This window comes from Adiantum capillus-veneris, chromosome 8 (genome assembly GCF_014529385.1).
Source record: "Adiantum capillus-veneris isolate H3 chromosome 8, ASM1452938v2, whole genome shotgun sequence".
Classification (NCBI taxonomy): domain Eukaryota; kingdom Viridiplantae; phylum Streptophyta; class Polypodiopsida; order Polypodiales; family Pteridaceae; genus Adiantum; species Adiantum capillus-veneris.
The window spans coordinates 40,554,415-40,568,867 of NC_140938.1; the positions used below are offsets into that span (position 1 = coordinate 40,554,415).

The 14,453-nt window shown below is 39.6% G+C and overlaps 1 pseudogene across 1 annotated transcript; it reads left to right on the forward strand.

Moving 5' to 3' along the window:
• Window positions 1–225: 225 nt before the first annotated feature.
• LOC147452023 (uncharacterized) lies at window positions 226–12,256 on the forward strand (annotated as a pseudogene). Its single transcript, XR_015188857.1, has 11 exons — window positions 226–363; window positions 512–679; window positions 8,310–9,056; window positions 9,134–9,345; window positions 9,432–9,563; window positions 9,654–10,132; window positions 10,332–10,624; window positions 10,716–11,033; window positions 11,125–11,360; window positions 11,487–11,948; window positions 12,025–12,256. The product of XR_015188857.1 is annotated as an uncharacterized LOC147452023 (transcript).
• The last annotated feature ends 2,197 nt before the right edge of the window (window positions 12,257–14,453 follow it).

Sequence of the window (14,453 nt, forward strand, 5' to 3'; positions counted from 1 at the left end):
CACCACAAAACCATAGCATTTGTGGTTGAATATCGGATTCATCCTTTGAGACACGAATTCTTCCATAGAAAGAAGGGGCAAGGACTTCCTCCTTTCCAGCACGCCCCTTTGAATCTATGTATTTTTGACACTTTTCTTTTATGGTTCTAATATATCCCTGACATCGTACAATGCTTCCAGGATTGGTACGTCGTATAGCCCACAATGTTGGACTAACATCCACCTCGCTTATTTGTGTAGTCACTTCATTTTGACTAGCGCTCGCGGCTGGATAAGAGTGCCTTCGGGGAACTGGCTTAGTGATCCTTTGAAACTCTGGCCGATGAGAATCAAACTCATGAATTGGTGACACAATTGATCTAGGTCTCTTTTTTCTCTCTATTGCAGTATTCACATATCCAATCTCTGCCTCTGCTCCAACTCCAATTTCCTCTGCAACTTCATTTGTGAGGTCTATTATTTTTCTTTGTGAGTATGATCTTTTAGTACACATTGCATCTCTTTGTTGCAGCTTACAAAGGCTTGGTCCAGATCCTATGTGTTGCCCTTTCAAAAATGCAGCATGCCTAGCCCCTTGCAAACAAGAGGCTATGACGTCTGAGAGACATGCTTCATACAAAGACATGTATTTGACCCCATTGTTCGTAGCCAACCAAATCCCATGAATGGACTCTGACAGGTTACTCCTTGGAACCAAATATCTATCATCTTCCTCCATTGCCTGCAAGAATGTTTACATTGTTAGTGACAACAAGAAGTAATCATGTGTGGATGTACTATTTGTGAATAGAAAATATGTACCTTCAAAATGTATTCTCCCCAATGAAAAACCCTTGCATCTCCATAAGTAGATAAATCCAGAAGGACCAAGCGTGCGGAACACTCTAGCTTCATGTGTGTGTGTGTGTGTGTGTGTGTGTGTGGGGGGGGGGGGGGGGGGGGGGGGGGGGGAAGTTGGGGGAGGAAGAAACCAAACACGTTCCGCTCTTTAGAGAGCTCATCAGTGGTGTTTCCAGGGGGTTTGGAGATTGTAAAGAAGTTTTGGGAAGGGAGTAGGGGTTTGTTTAAGTAGGGTGAGTTTGGGAGGGAAGGTGTTTGAAATAAAGGGGGAAGTAGATTTTGAATTTTGAAATTCGAATTCACAAGACTTAAGTCTAGTCGTGTGTGAAAGTGACATGAGAATGAATGTTAAGGGTGAGCCTTTTTAGACATAGGTTTTAAGAGGGAAAAAAAAGGGAATCAACTAGGGTGAGTTAGTTGAGTTGGGAGGGTTTAAGCAGAAAGTTGGAGCGCAGGAGCCTTACCAAAAATAAGGTAATACTTATGGAAGGATTCCAAAGATTGGTTTGGGTTTAATAGAGCTTTGGGTAGATCGGTAAGGGATATGCGAGGTACTTGTTATGGTAGGGAGAAAAATCAAAAAGTTAAAAATTAATTTAGCGGTAGAGATTTATGGTAAAGTATTGACAATGGAGATTCAAAGTAGTGTCAGAGGAGGTTTAGAGTGGTGACCAAAAAAGATTTTGCCCGTTTGTGGGATACAAACAAGTTGCAAAGAAAAAGGGTTTTGCTTATAAGTGGGGTACACCAAGAGGGGTTTTGTTCATACGTGGGGCACAAAAATTGGTTTTGTTCGTAAGTGGGGTTTAAAGGTGATTTAGCTCATAAGTGTAGTTCAAAAAGAATTGTTCAGCTCATAAGTGGGGTATAAAAGGTGGTTTTTCTCATAAGTTGGGTACAAAACTTTTTGTTATGCTTTTAAGATGGGTACAAAAAAACCTTTGGATCATAGGTAGGGTACAAAAAGTGGGATATATAGTGACAAAGTATGGGTATATTTAGATATGGGGCAAGTGGTGATAAACATGCGCCGAAGTAGTATGATCCATCAACCTGCACAGAGAGTAAGGTAAATACAAGTGAGGGTAAGTTTGGGTAGGTAGAATGTCATTATGGTGCTTAAGGTTTGCTCTTGAGGAGTGTATGTAAATTGGGTCTTGTGGTCCAGCATGTGATGGGTTTATCTAAGTGGGAGAGGTTTGGAGAATTTAGGCAAGCTTGATGGATAGGTTTGCCAATTGCTAAGGAGGGTTTAAGTGTTCTAGTTTCGGGGGTAAAAGGTATTTTAAAGATCGTTGGGGAGTGGTGGTTTTTTGTAGAGGAAGGTTTAATCAAAAGGTTATCCCTTTCTAAATAAGAGATTGAGTTGAAGACTTTGAGAAGCACTTGCCTAGGATAGCCTCTTTTCCTGAGTCTAATAAAAAAGAGATTCCTTGTGCTAAGGTAGTGTTCGAAGGAGCTTTCTCTCATAATGTACCTCCTGAGTTCTGACTTGATGAAGGCTATTTTCTGGTGGGTAGGGTGCCAAGAGATCCATGGTATATAGTGGAAAGAGTTTAGAGGTTTTTGGAAGCAATTAGAGTTTAGGATCCCATGGGTTAAAAATTTGGGTCCCTTGAAGAAGTGGATGTCTAGGATTGTGGCTTGATTGGTAGAAATGGAGGGGGTGATTTTAATATGTTCAAGCAAAGTTCCCGCATAGGTGTTGAGGGCAACTGTTAAAGATTCAATGGGGTCAGTCCATATTCCAAAGGCATAATCAATGAATCTTTTGAAGTATGCCAAGTTTGGGTCATTAAGGAGTGGGAATTGGGATTCTAGGTGGCAAAGAAAAATACAAGCATAGACCACGGCAAAATTGGATCCCATTGTTGTGCCTTTGATTTGCTTGAAAGTTCTATTATTGAAACTGATGTAGTGATGTGTAAGGATGAGGGTAGAAAGAGAGATTATAAAGTTGGTTTTTGGAGGATCGAAGTGTTTACAAATGGTTGCTTTAAGAGCAAGGAGTCCTTGGTCTATTGGGATGCTAGGATAGAGGGAGTTTATATCAAAGGTAAAAAGGAGAGAATTTGGTGGAAAATGGGTATGGTGTAGATCTTTGATTAGGGACAGGGAATCTTTTAGATGTTGTTTGTAACTCAAAAGGATAGGATATAGCTCTATGTGTAACCATTTTGATGCATTTTCCAGAAAATAGCCATTGTAAGCACAAATAGGTCTAGCAACAAGGGATGGTTTATGTAATTTGGGAAGGAAGTAGATTCGGCAAGGTTTGAAAGGTTTAGAGAGGGGTGTAAGGATGAAGATACGTTGTTCCATGGGGAGGAGGGTGTATCTATGGATGATGGTAGAGAGGAGAGAGGCTAGGTAGTTGTGAGGAGGTGGGGTGGTTGGTTGATAGGTGATGGGGTCATTGAGTTGTCTAAGTGCCTCATTCTCATACCATTCCTTTGAGAGGATAGTAAGACCAAGGTTTTTGTCGGCGGGTTTAATAACAATGGAGTTATTGTGTGAGAGAGATTTGAGGGCTAGATGTACAAACTTTGGAGGTTTAGAGAAGGAAGTATTGTAGCTATCCAATTTGTGTTTAAGATGCAGTTTGTTACGTTCTGTGATAATTTCTAGAGAGGGATTCTCTTTGGGTGGTTTCCAATGGGGGTTGGGTAATTTAAATGGAGAAAAGGAGGGGGCTTCTTTGGTTTTGAAGAAATCTTTAAGTTGTAAGCTTCTTCCTAAGGTTTCATGTGCTTCTAGGAGGTGTTTGGGTGTAGGATTGGGAGGAGGTGGGATGTACTTGAGACCCAAGTTCAAGCATTTATTTTCATTAAAAGTGAGGGGACGTGTGGTAAGGTTATGTACAAAGTTTATAGAGATGGCGTTATCAAAAGAGTAGGCCGGTTTCTTACCAAAAATTTTGAGTTTGTAATCGTGTGGGTTGGTAAGAGGGAGCCAAAATCTATTCCTTTTCCTTGAGATTTTTCATGTCGCGGTCGCGTCGCCTTGGAGGTTCATCGAGTTAGGCAAAGTCGTGGTCGAGAGACTTGAAGGAGAGAGAGTTGAAGAAGAGGTATTACGCATCCATAGTGTAGGGAGGAGGGGGGGCTTGTCAAAAAGTAGATGCACCCATGAGGTTGGGTGGGTTTGCCCTGGTCCCTCCTCCCTTTTCCTTTTCCCGAAACCAAACAGATATGGTTGGGATGAAGCACATGGTTGCTACGGGAAGTAGATTGAAGGTTGTTACGTGACATAGATTGGGGGTTTGAGGTAGGCAGAAGAGGTGAAGGAGGCTTAGGGGAAAAGAGATTATGGATGCGATTGAGAGGGTATTTAGGTGGTAAGGTACGTTCTTTGGAGTAGTGTGGGGAAGGGAGTTTACGTTTTTTGAAAGGGGGAGAGTTAGTCTTAGTAGCTTTGTTTTGGGCGAAGGGGTGATGAGAGAGAGTTTTGCTAGGTTTGATGGTTGGACCGGGCTTTGTTTTCTTGTTTGGGAGAGAGGATCTAGGTGGAAGAAAGGGAGCTTTAGAAGAGGGATGGGCAAGGGATGATTTGGATAGGGTGAGATGGGATTTGGAAATTGAAAGGTATTGTTAGGGGTATTTTTAGAGGAGGGAAGGTGCTTCATTTGTTTGCATACTTCTCGCTCAACAAGTTCCTTTATTGATTCTTCTTTGGGGAGAAGGGTTATTTCCTCAAGGGCAGAGGTGATGGTTCGCTTTCTAGCTTTCCTAGCTTCTTCATTGTCTCAAGCATCCTTTCATTGTTGGGTCTGGCATTACCCATTTCCAACCACTCACAAAGAGAATCTAGTTCATTTTTTGCACTCTCAGCAGTAGGCGAATTTTTCCAAGCTCTGCACCTAATTTTGAATTCCTCTTGGTTCTCTGGAGAAATGCACTTTCTAGAATGCTTCTCCAAGTTGTCCTCCCAATGCCACAAACAAGTTCTTTCCTTACCTTCCATAACATTCTGAGGACCTCCATTAAATATTGTCCTCACGGCCAACCAATTTTGTTGAGCCTCATTAGCCATAAAACCATGGAACTCAGCAACACTAAAACCCTCCTTTTCCATGACCTCATTCAACAAATTCCAAAATAGTACTTGAGCCTCTATGTCCTCACTCTTGAACTCCCCAATGGCTATAGTTTTGAGCTCTTGCATAAAGGGATTATAGACATGACAAGCCATGGAGTGCCAATCCCTTATCCTCTTGACATGATCAAAGCAAACCCAACAATTTCCTAATTCTCCTGATGGCCGCATTTGTTCACAAGATATACTCCTGAGCCTGGACCCTTGGTTGTCATCTTAAACACGTGACATCTGGAGTAGTTTGTGGATGATAGTTGACCTGGGAAAATAACTCCATGAATAAATTGCAAACTAATTTTTGATTTTAGGTTCAAGATTCTCTCTAGTCCATCATTGAGATCCTTATCATCCCTCCTCCATCTTGCAATCCTATAAGAAAAGGAAACAAGCAAGTTTAGAATGAATTAGCAGATTATAAAAAGAAGATATTTTCATACACTAATTCAAGTATCTGGATATTCTTCAAGTACAAATTTACCTTTTGGATAATAGCACTAGCAAGAGTTTCTCAAAAAAACAATTAAGCTCAATGTCTGTAAGTTGAAGGTTGTTTTCTCGAGATATAATTGCCTCTAGCACCAAGTCTTCTGCCACTTGCTTTTGCAAACTTTTAGGCCTTGAACTTGTGCCTTGTTCCACTATGTTCTGCACCTTCTGATTTATATCATCAAGTTCCTTTTTTGATGATCCATCATCAACCCTATGCATATGATATCCTAAATGTATTACACACCGGGTTACTGGCTCCATCTCACTATCATGTAGAAGACATAAGTACATCTTGCAACCACACAAGGCTATACAAAATGGAGGACAGCTGCAATACAGGCACTTCAAAGATCCATTTGTAGTATTGCCAACATTTGGGACCTTCTGTACACGACCTTTCCAATGGCAATCATTCTTTGTACCTGTCCTTTGAAGATAAGGACATAGGCCATTCTCACACAACAGGTGGCCTGCACATTTTCTTATCCTGACTATCCCTTTGAAGCCTGAAACTCATGATGTTACATCTTCACTCCACACATGTCCACTGAACTTTGTTTCCATACCTTTACTTTCTGGTCCATCCACAGAAGGTGGAAACTCAAACAAAATATTTCCATCACATCTTCGTGGTAGCTCAGTAGCCTGTTGATTTGAAGATACTGACTTAATTGCAATGTTGAGGACATTTTGTGAAGGCAACAACTTAATAAGTTCAACAATGCTGTGAGGAGAACCTGTGGATAGTGGTTGAGATCCTGATATAAAAAAACTCTTTCCAAACATAATGTCTAAATGATATTCTCTACCATTAGGACCGGTAGTGCTTTGAACCCCATATTGTAGCTCAGTACCATCACTCTCGTCTGCCTGTTGATGCAGTTCAACTGTGTTTTCTAGCAAATTGAAGTATGAAGACAGGTATGAAAGAGAGAGAATAGCAGCACCATTAGTACATTCTATGTTTAGCATTAAACCCTTGGAGTCTTCTATAGTGGCCATAAGACATTCATCCACCATTCTGTAGTTGGTAATGTAGCCAGTCGAGAACAAGGGTTAAATACAAAGATGAATACAACATGCTTTAAGGTTTAGTGGATTTAAATTTAATAAGTTAATTAATTATTAAAGAAAATTGGTTTTAAATTTATTAAGTTAAAAGGTTAATTATTAACGTTGAGTGGCTTCAAAGTTAATATAATTAATTATTAAAGTTCAAAGGCTTTAATGAGTCGGATATGGTTCAACATCCAACACGATTCTTAAAATTATGATATGGACACATTTAAGATATACACTTATCTCCAGATATACACATTTTAAGATATACACTTATATCCAGCGCATAAGGAACACATGCGTTCCTTGTTCAATCTCTCTCTCTCTCTCTCTCTCTCTCTCTCTCTCTCTCTCTCTCTCTCTCTCTCTCTCTCTCTCTCTCTCTCTCTCTCTCTCTCTCTCTCATCCACCCTCAGCACAACACACACACACACACACACACACACAAAAGTGTCGAGGGAGAGAGATTAAAGAGGCTGAAGAGGTTAACTCAGAAGACTCCTTGCTATTTTGCCAAAGAAATTAATGAGGTATGGCAGTCTCCTTCTAGCTTTGTGTTTCTTGCTCTCACGTGCACTAGCCTATTTCGCCAACGAAATTATGTTGGGTTGCCAATCGAACCAGCATTTGACACCGGCATTAGCCTGTTGTCGGAGTGGTACTTCCGCTTACAACGCCATGGACGTGCTCCTCTTCAGCTCCTCCCTCATGTTGCTTTATCATGGATGCTCTTCAAGCCGAGAAGAGCTCTGGTCTTCCAATCCAACCTCTTTGAACATGGCTATGATATGCAGCATGGAGGGGCACTGCGAGGGGACATCATCCAAGCTATTGTTGCTTGCCCCGGTACCACGCAACATGGGGTCAAGCACCTCCAAGCTATTGTTGCTTGCCACATGAAGCTACACCCATCCTAGTCATTGATAATGTTTAGGCAGAGAAGGCAGAGGGTCAGAGAATTTAGGAAGTGATAAGTAAGAGAGATGGAATTTAGGGAGAAACATGTTAACTTAATCATGCTATCAAGTAAGAAAGGGTACATGACTCTTTGTAGCTTCAATGTGATAAGGGCTTTAAACTCTTTAATAGGGTTCATGCACTGCATGTTCATTAACTCCAGTCAAAAGCAAGGGTTGATGGGAATGCATGTGATACAGAAACGCATTGGGAGCAAATGGAATTGAATTTTGTATGGTGATTCGAACCAGAAATTGCATTGGGGAAAGCGTTGGGGATTGCATGTCTATTGTGTGATTGTCTTGGGGTGAAAGTGGCCTGATGGAGCCATGGTTGTGCAGGTGCTAAGGTGTCCACACAACCTTATTTCGCCAGCGAAATAGGTTTGGTGCCTAGTTACATGCAGCACACATAATAGTCTAGTGTTGTGAATCCGCTAGCTGCCTATTGCTGTGAACCCGCTAACTCCTTAGTTGGCTTTCAAAATTCTAACCCATTACATTTTCTTAATTTCGCCAGCGAAATTGCATAATCTCAGCATACTAGGGAGCATCCCCGCCCTGTGTGGTGGTTTGTGGGGCAGTCAGGTGCTAGAACAAGTCAGTGAGATGAGTGCTATCTCCTACCCGCTATCATGGCAGTTGTCGGTTCTAGCAATGTATCTCTAGTAGGTAGCCACCAAGCTGATGCTGGTCTCTCAATTCCATGTGTTGTCTCATGTTGTAATTTATTTAATCATCAAGGTTTCAATCTTGTATTTGTTGCATTTAAATCTAAAGGCAAGTGTTGTGTTCTGAAGCTCGTCATAGGTAATACTTCAATTTGATCAAAGTATTTATTTTTGCCTGATTTTGTATTTTGGTCATTAGAATGACTCGTGCAGGTGGCCACAAAAAGGCAAAACTGGTTGGAAGTTCAAGTTCTCAGCCCAAGTCTAAGAAGGCTACAAAATGTGCGACAAGCATAAGTTTAGAGAAAGAGCCTCAACCTCTGGAGGTGGCTCCTATGGAACTTGAGGGAGAGACACAAATCCCAGCAGATGTGGAGCATGCTGAGAATGAGAACCAGGTTGTGGATGATGACATTGAACAAGAAATGGATGAGCATGTGCCAGCTATCATTGACAAGCCATTGGGATCCAACATTTTAAAAGCTCTTACAATACATAGGGGTAAGGCAGTTCCTGAAGTACCCTTATGTCGTTGTTTAATAAACACCAGGGTTCGGGAGTTGAGACTAGATCTCTTAGATCTGAAAAGATCTTTCATCCATGAAGGATATGTTCCCATCAAAGGTCTTTTTATTCTATCTCTACATCTTCTTGATGGCACAACTAAACTAGTGGATGCCGATATCCAATCCACATGGGACAAGCATTGGGTTGCTGTCAATGAGGAGTTTGAGAGAGAGATTGTGGAAGACCCAGTCTGGTCGTGTTTGTCTGGAAAGATGTTTTACATTTGGGAAGGTAACCATAGAACTGCATCTTGGATGGAAGTTGTTAAGGAGGTCTGGTCAAGAGATAAGGAAAGACATGTTAGAATCAGAGCAGAGTTCATTGATCCAGAGCCAAAACATGAAGTCAAACTCTTGGCCTCTCTTCAGAGATTTAATCTGTAAGTTCTACTTTGCTTTTATTAAGTAGCATATCAAATCTTTTACTCTCTTTTATAGTTGTTAATTCTTGTGACAGAATGAATGAGAATGCCATTGTACTCACAAGTTTAAGAGACTATCTACAATACACAAGCACTCTTTGCTCTTGTGATGTGGATGATTTTATGGAGGATTTTACACCCGTTGACAAAATGGCTATTGAAAAAAGCACGTGTGAAAGAGGCTTTGGGAGGTCGTAGAGTTTGGTATCCTCTTACACAATCCTTGCTCGCTCGGATGGTTTTCTCGGTGAGTGTATATACCACATCATTTGTTATGCATATAAAGTCAAAACGTTTTATCATTTTCTGATGTATTAGCTTTTTAATTCTTAGGCAAGCTACAAAAGGAACGTGGAGAAGGATGAGAAGAAGATCCCAAGTAATCTACCCAAAGAAGAACAGGAGCACAAGCTCATGGTCATAAGAAAGGTTGTGACCAAAACATTTGTGCGAAAGATTCATAGAGTGAGTTTTTAAAGCAAGTGCTTTTCAATGCTTCTGTGTATGACATTTATAGTACACTTGTATTACTTGAAGTTAATCACTTACTTGCAGATGTTGTGTATCATCAATCCAAGCTTGGGAAAGCCTTGGTTTGATGTGCTTCGGGGATTGCCAATGTTTGATGCCTCTAGGAAGATCACATTGGATAAATTATACCAAATTTCAATTGCAGCATGCTCTCATGAGAAGAAGATTTCTATGCTTTCTTTGCTTGGTGCTGATGATAATTTGAAAATCTCTTATGGTATGCTTGGAGGTGACCATGAGTTCATTATATGGTGTGCAAAAGAGGTATGGATGGAGCAGCTTTTGACTGAAGCCTCAAGAATGCTTTCACAAGTGGTGGAGAAAAGTATTGGAGGGGAGCTCTTGACTTTGCTAGAGCATCCGACATTGAGCGAGTACTTCAATGATATTCTGTTCCGGTATAGAGATACCCTTTTTGAGCCTCTTTCAAAGGAAATGACCGTGGCTAGTCCAGCAATAAAGCAAGTTGATCTACCAAATGCAGCTCGAAGAGTTGTTTACAGGTATCTAAAATTGATCTCTTTTTTAACGTTAGTTGATACTTCGAGAGGCCTTGCCTAATCTCAATTGTTTTAATATATTGTGAATATTTCTCCTATCACTGATGAGTAGCAAGAAGATATACACTCTCCCTCATATTTTAAAGCATGGCCAATGCTTTCACCTCCATCGTTTTTCATGTATACTTCTACTATTTTTCAGAGAGGATAAGAAGTCCTCAGGTGCATTTCTTCTTAGTGATTGGGAGAGAAAGCATTGTCCATGGTGGGTTGATATGAAGAAAGGATGCTGTATTGAGGAGGAAAATGAAGCATATGTAAGGAATCAAAAAGGAGAGTGTAGATTTGACTCAGGGTCAGTTGGAAATATGAATGAAGATACACTGAGACAGGTGCAAGAACAACAAAGAACTATTTTAGAAGCCGAGAAACTTCAACTAGAAAAGCTGCATGCAAAGACAGGACAACCAAAGGTTACTGGTGCTGACACACAAGGTATAGAGACTCACCTTGCATGCATATTTTGTGTTGTACATTGCATAATAGTTTATAATTTGGTCATGTATTGTTTTGTAAATAAATGTAGGGAAAGAAAGTGTTGATGTCGATATTACACATGCTGAGAAGAGAAAGAAGAGCTACACCACTGACATGATATACTTGCCAATTCAATCCTTCTCTTGACTCTCTCATTGTGCATCTAAGGAGAGTGTGGCAGTTCTAGAATCTGACTACATCATCTTGGGTAAGGACGTTCTTGCGGGGAAGCTAGGTGGGGATTTTGAAAAGATACGGTCATTTTTTCTAAAGGCTGGTGGTGAGAGAAGGCAACGACACAAGAAGACTTGCGCTTCGAGTGTTGATTTATGTGTTGTTGACTTACCAACTGGATCTATGGTTCCAGGTAATTTTTTTCTTGTTAGGGAGCACTAAATCACGAAGTTGATTGATATTAGTATGCATTCTTGATATGCTTCTTGTATAACTGATTGTAGGCTATGAAGCTATGCCTTCTTGGAATGATATCTATGATGATCATGTACTCTACTCGTTGGGCATTGCGGCAACTTGTATGGATGACGGTGGATGGACACTTGTTATGTGCTCCACATCCTCTCTCCCCATTGTTGAGCGTATGGTCTCAAAAGTGTGGATGGAGGTTCATCTTCGATGGTTGGCTAAGACTACAGAGCCATATGCTTACACTGGAAAGAGTGATTTTGTGGTGAAGGTGAGTTTCAACAAAAATTGCATAATGTACCTCTTTATAGCGAATATAGATTTTTATACATGTTCCATTGACATTTAATATATTATACATTAAATGATATTTATGTCTTTTTTTTAAATTTGGCAGGAGAATGCATTTCATGTGCTTCTTTTAAAAAGACATGGTTGCACACCATTGCTTCATTTTGAAGGAGGCAATGCAATAGGAAAAGAGCTCCAACAAAGTTTGGACTCTTATATCCTTAAAACATTTTCTTCCATCATCACAACGCTCTAAACAAGCAGGCAATATTGGAAGTTGGTGAGGAGGAATTGAGAAAAGTCTAGTTTTCATGCTCACATTTGTAGAGTTTCTAACTACCTCAAATAGCACTGTCTTGTAGCTTGGAGCAGGGACGGGACCAGTTTTAAGAGCATGTCTACACACAGGAAGGTGGTGTCTTGGAATGGAGAATGATCATTCCATTATTGAGAATCATCTTCGAACATTGATAGCTTCTTACTTTGTGGATGTGGGAGCCTCCTCCTCATATGTACCAATGGAGGATGATGATATTGAGCTCTTTGACTTTCAAGTGCCCACAGATTGGTAAGTTCTAACTAAAAATATCATTGTAGTCTCCTTAACAATTCTTTACATGGTTGATATATAGCCTTAGAAATAGGTCTTTGCCATGTTATGCTGCAGATATGGCAAGATTCATGTGCCAAAGAGATGACCATTTTGATCGACCATTGGTGGAAAAGCGAAGGACACGATCAATTTTTGTTGATGATCTTGCTTTGCATAGTGATGATACTACAAGTAGCGAAGCTTTATAGAGCTCAATTTTTTGTATTGCTAGGATTTTGGTGTTGGACATTATGGTTTGATTTGACGTGATATTTTCTATTTTGCATTATGGTTTGCGACAAATTTGAACATATTGCCTTTTATTGAATCGATGGTTGTGTTTTTGTATTGGACATTGTAGGTGCATTTGAAATTGCTCTTTTTATTTCACATAATAGCAAGCTTCACTTATAATTATGTATCTTCACTTGCTCATGATAGCTTTGATTGGAATATGGCATAGCTTTGAAAAATCGCATGAATTTCATATTATTGACAAGCATCATTTGGATATATTTTCATCATCGTTTTTATTATAATTAGTGCATTTTGATATGTTAGCATTTTGATCTCAATCTCTCTCTCTCTCTCTCTCTCTCTCTCTCTCTCTCTCTCTCTCTCTCTCTCTCTCTCTCTCTCTGCGTCTCTATTGAGATCGTCCATAGCTGCCAGTCATCACAATAGTGGGTATTGCTAGGGCCAGTTAAGATGGAGGTCCTACAAGTCTTATGCAGGTTATAGGGTGGGTGGGCTATATTAAAAGTGCTTTTGGGTGGTACGTAGGGCACCAGGGTACATGCATGTTACAGGGCAAAAAGACCAAGTATCTAGGTCGCCTCAAAGGCAGTGTTGAGAGGTATGCAAGGCAAGGTCGGCGCACAAATTAGAGGCTGCCTTGGCAAAGGGTTTGGTGTTTTAGGTCAGTGAGTGGGCGGCAAGCTAGGCCTCGACCAGGCCTCAACCAATAGACTCAATAGATGTTAGCATCGTCATAATTATCATAATTAGTGTATTTGGACAAGTTAACTTTAAAAAAATCACATAGAGTTTCATGTTATTGACAAACATCATTGTAAACGCGATAATGTTGATTGCTAAAGTAATGCTTTTAAGATGATTTCAAAAAACATAAATAATAGAAGTAAAAAAATCACAAATTTATATTATAAAAGTCTTCTTGTGTTATCTTCACATTTTACATAAAATATCCAATTATACAATAGCGTATTTACAAAATATTGTAACCAATTTTTCTAACATATATATTTCTAATAAAAATATATAACTAGACAATATTATTACTTCGAAGCTCGTTATTTCTAGCTTGGATGTTTTAGCTCGTTGAACTAACATACCCAGGTACTCTGTAGTTGAGCACTCAAAACAAACCTAGGTTTAGTTTAGTCCCACCTATAGATTCTGATATTTACTTCTAAAGTCATAATTTGAAGCTAAGAAAACCTTTAAAGGTGTAGAGGATAGGTCATGGCCAAAAGTGGCACACATGCACACACAAAGAAAGAAAGAAACAAAGAGAGAGAGAGAGAGAGAGAGAGAGAGATTTGGAAAGGAAATGTTTTAGAAGTGCAACAAAAAAACTTAAAGCTTCCACCTATTGTAACGTTGATATTGTGTATCCAAGTGCTCGAGAAAGGGTTAGGTTTAAACTTTTCAGATTTAAAGTTTAAAGTTTAAAGTTTTCAGATTTACCTTTAAGTTAAAGTTTAAAGATTTAAGATCCTAGATCTGATGAAGGAGAGAATATCTTTAAATTTGACTCTTTGAGAAAAAGCATTGCATAACTCAATGCTCTAAAAAACAAAGTTTAGTGTAATCCTACCTACACATAGTAGATTTTACCTCTAAATTTTAGGTCTGAAGGTGAGGAAATGTACAAAGTTTATATAAATTTAGTGCAACAACCTTCTAATATAACAAAGTTGTCCCTAAACTTTCTCATATGCAGGTTTTCCAAGTTTTTGAGAAAAAACATTGTGTCTAATTCGAAAGCTCTAATTTTCCTTTAAACGCTCGTTAAAACCTAGGTTTAGCACATTCAAGATCATCTAAATTCCAACTCAAAAGCAAGAACGCCCGGAAAGCCAATGGAAAGCCAAAGGAATTCAAGTGCAAAAATCTTTAAGTGCAAGCAAGGGTTGCCCTTTGCCATCCGTCTTTACCACTCGCATTTTGGGAAAAAGCATTGTGTATCAGAGTGCTCATTAAAACTTGGTTTAGTGTAATCCCACCTAACAAATTTTTAGATTTACCTTTTAAAATCTTATTTTTGAAATTCCAATTTTGAAGGTGCACACCTACAAAGATGAAACATTCCTTTTTTTTTGTGAAAAATCCACAATTGTGAGTGGATTATATTCATCAACCCAAAAAATTATAAATTCTTCATGTTCGCGTCGAGCCATGACATCACAAGGAGACCATAGATACATCGGCTGACATGGGAGCCACCCCAAAAGGGCC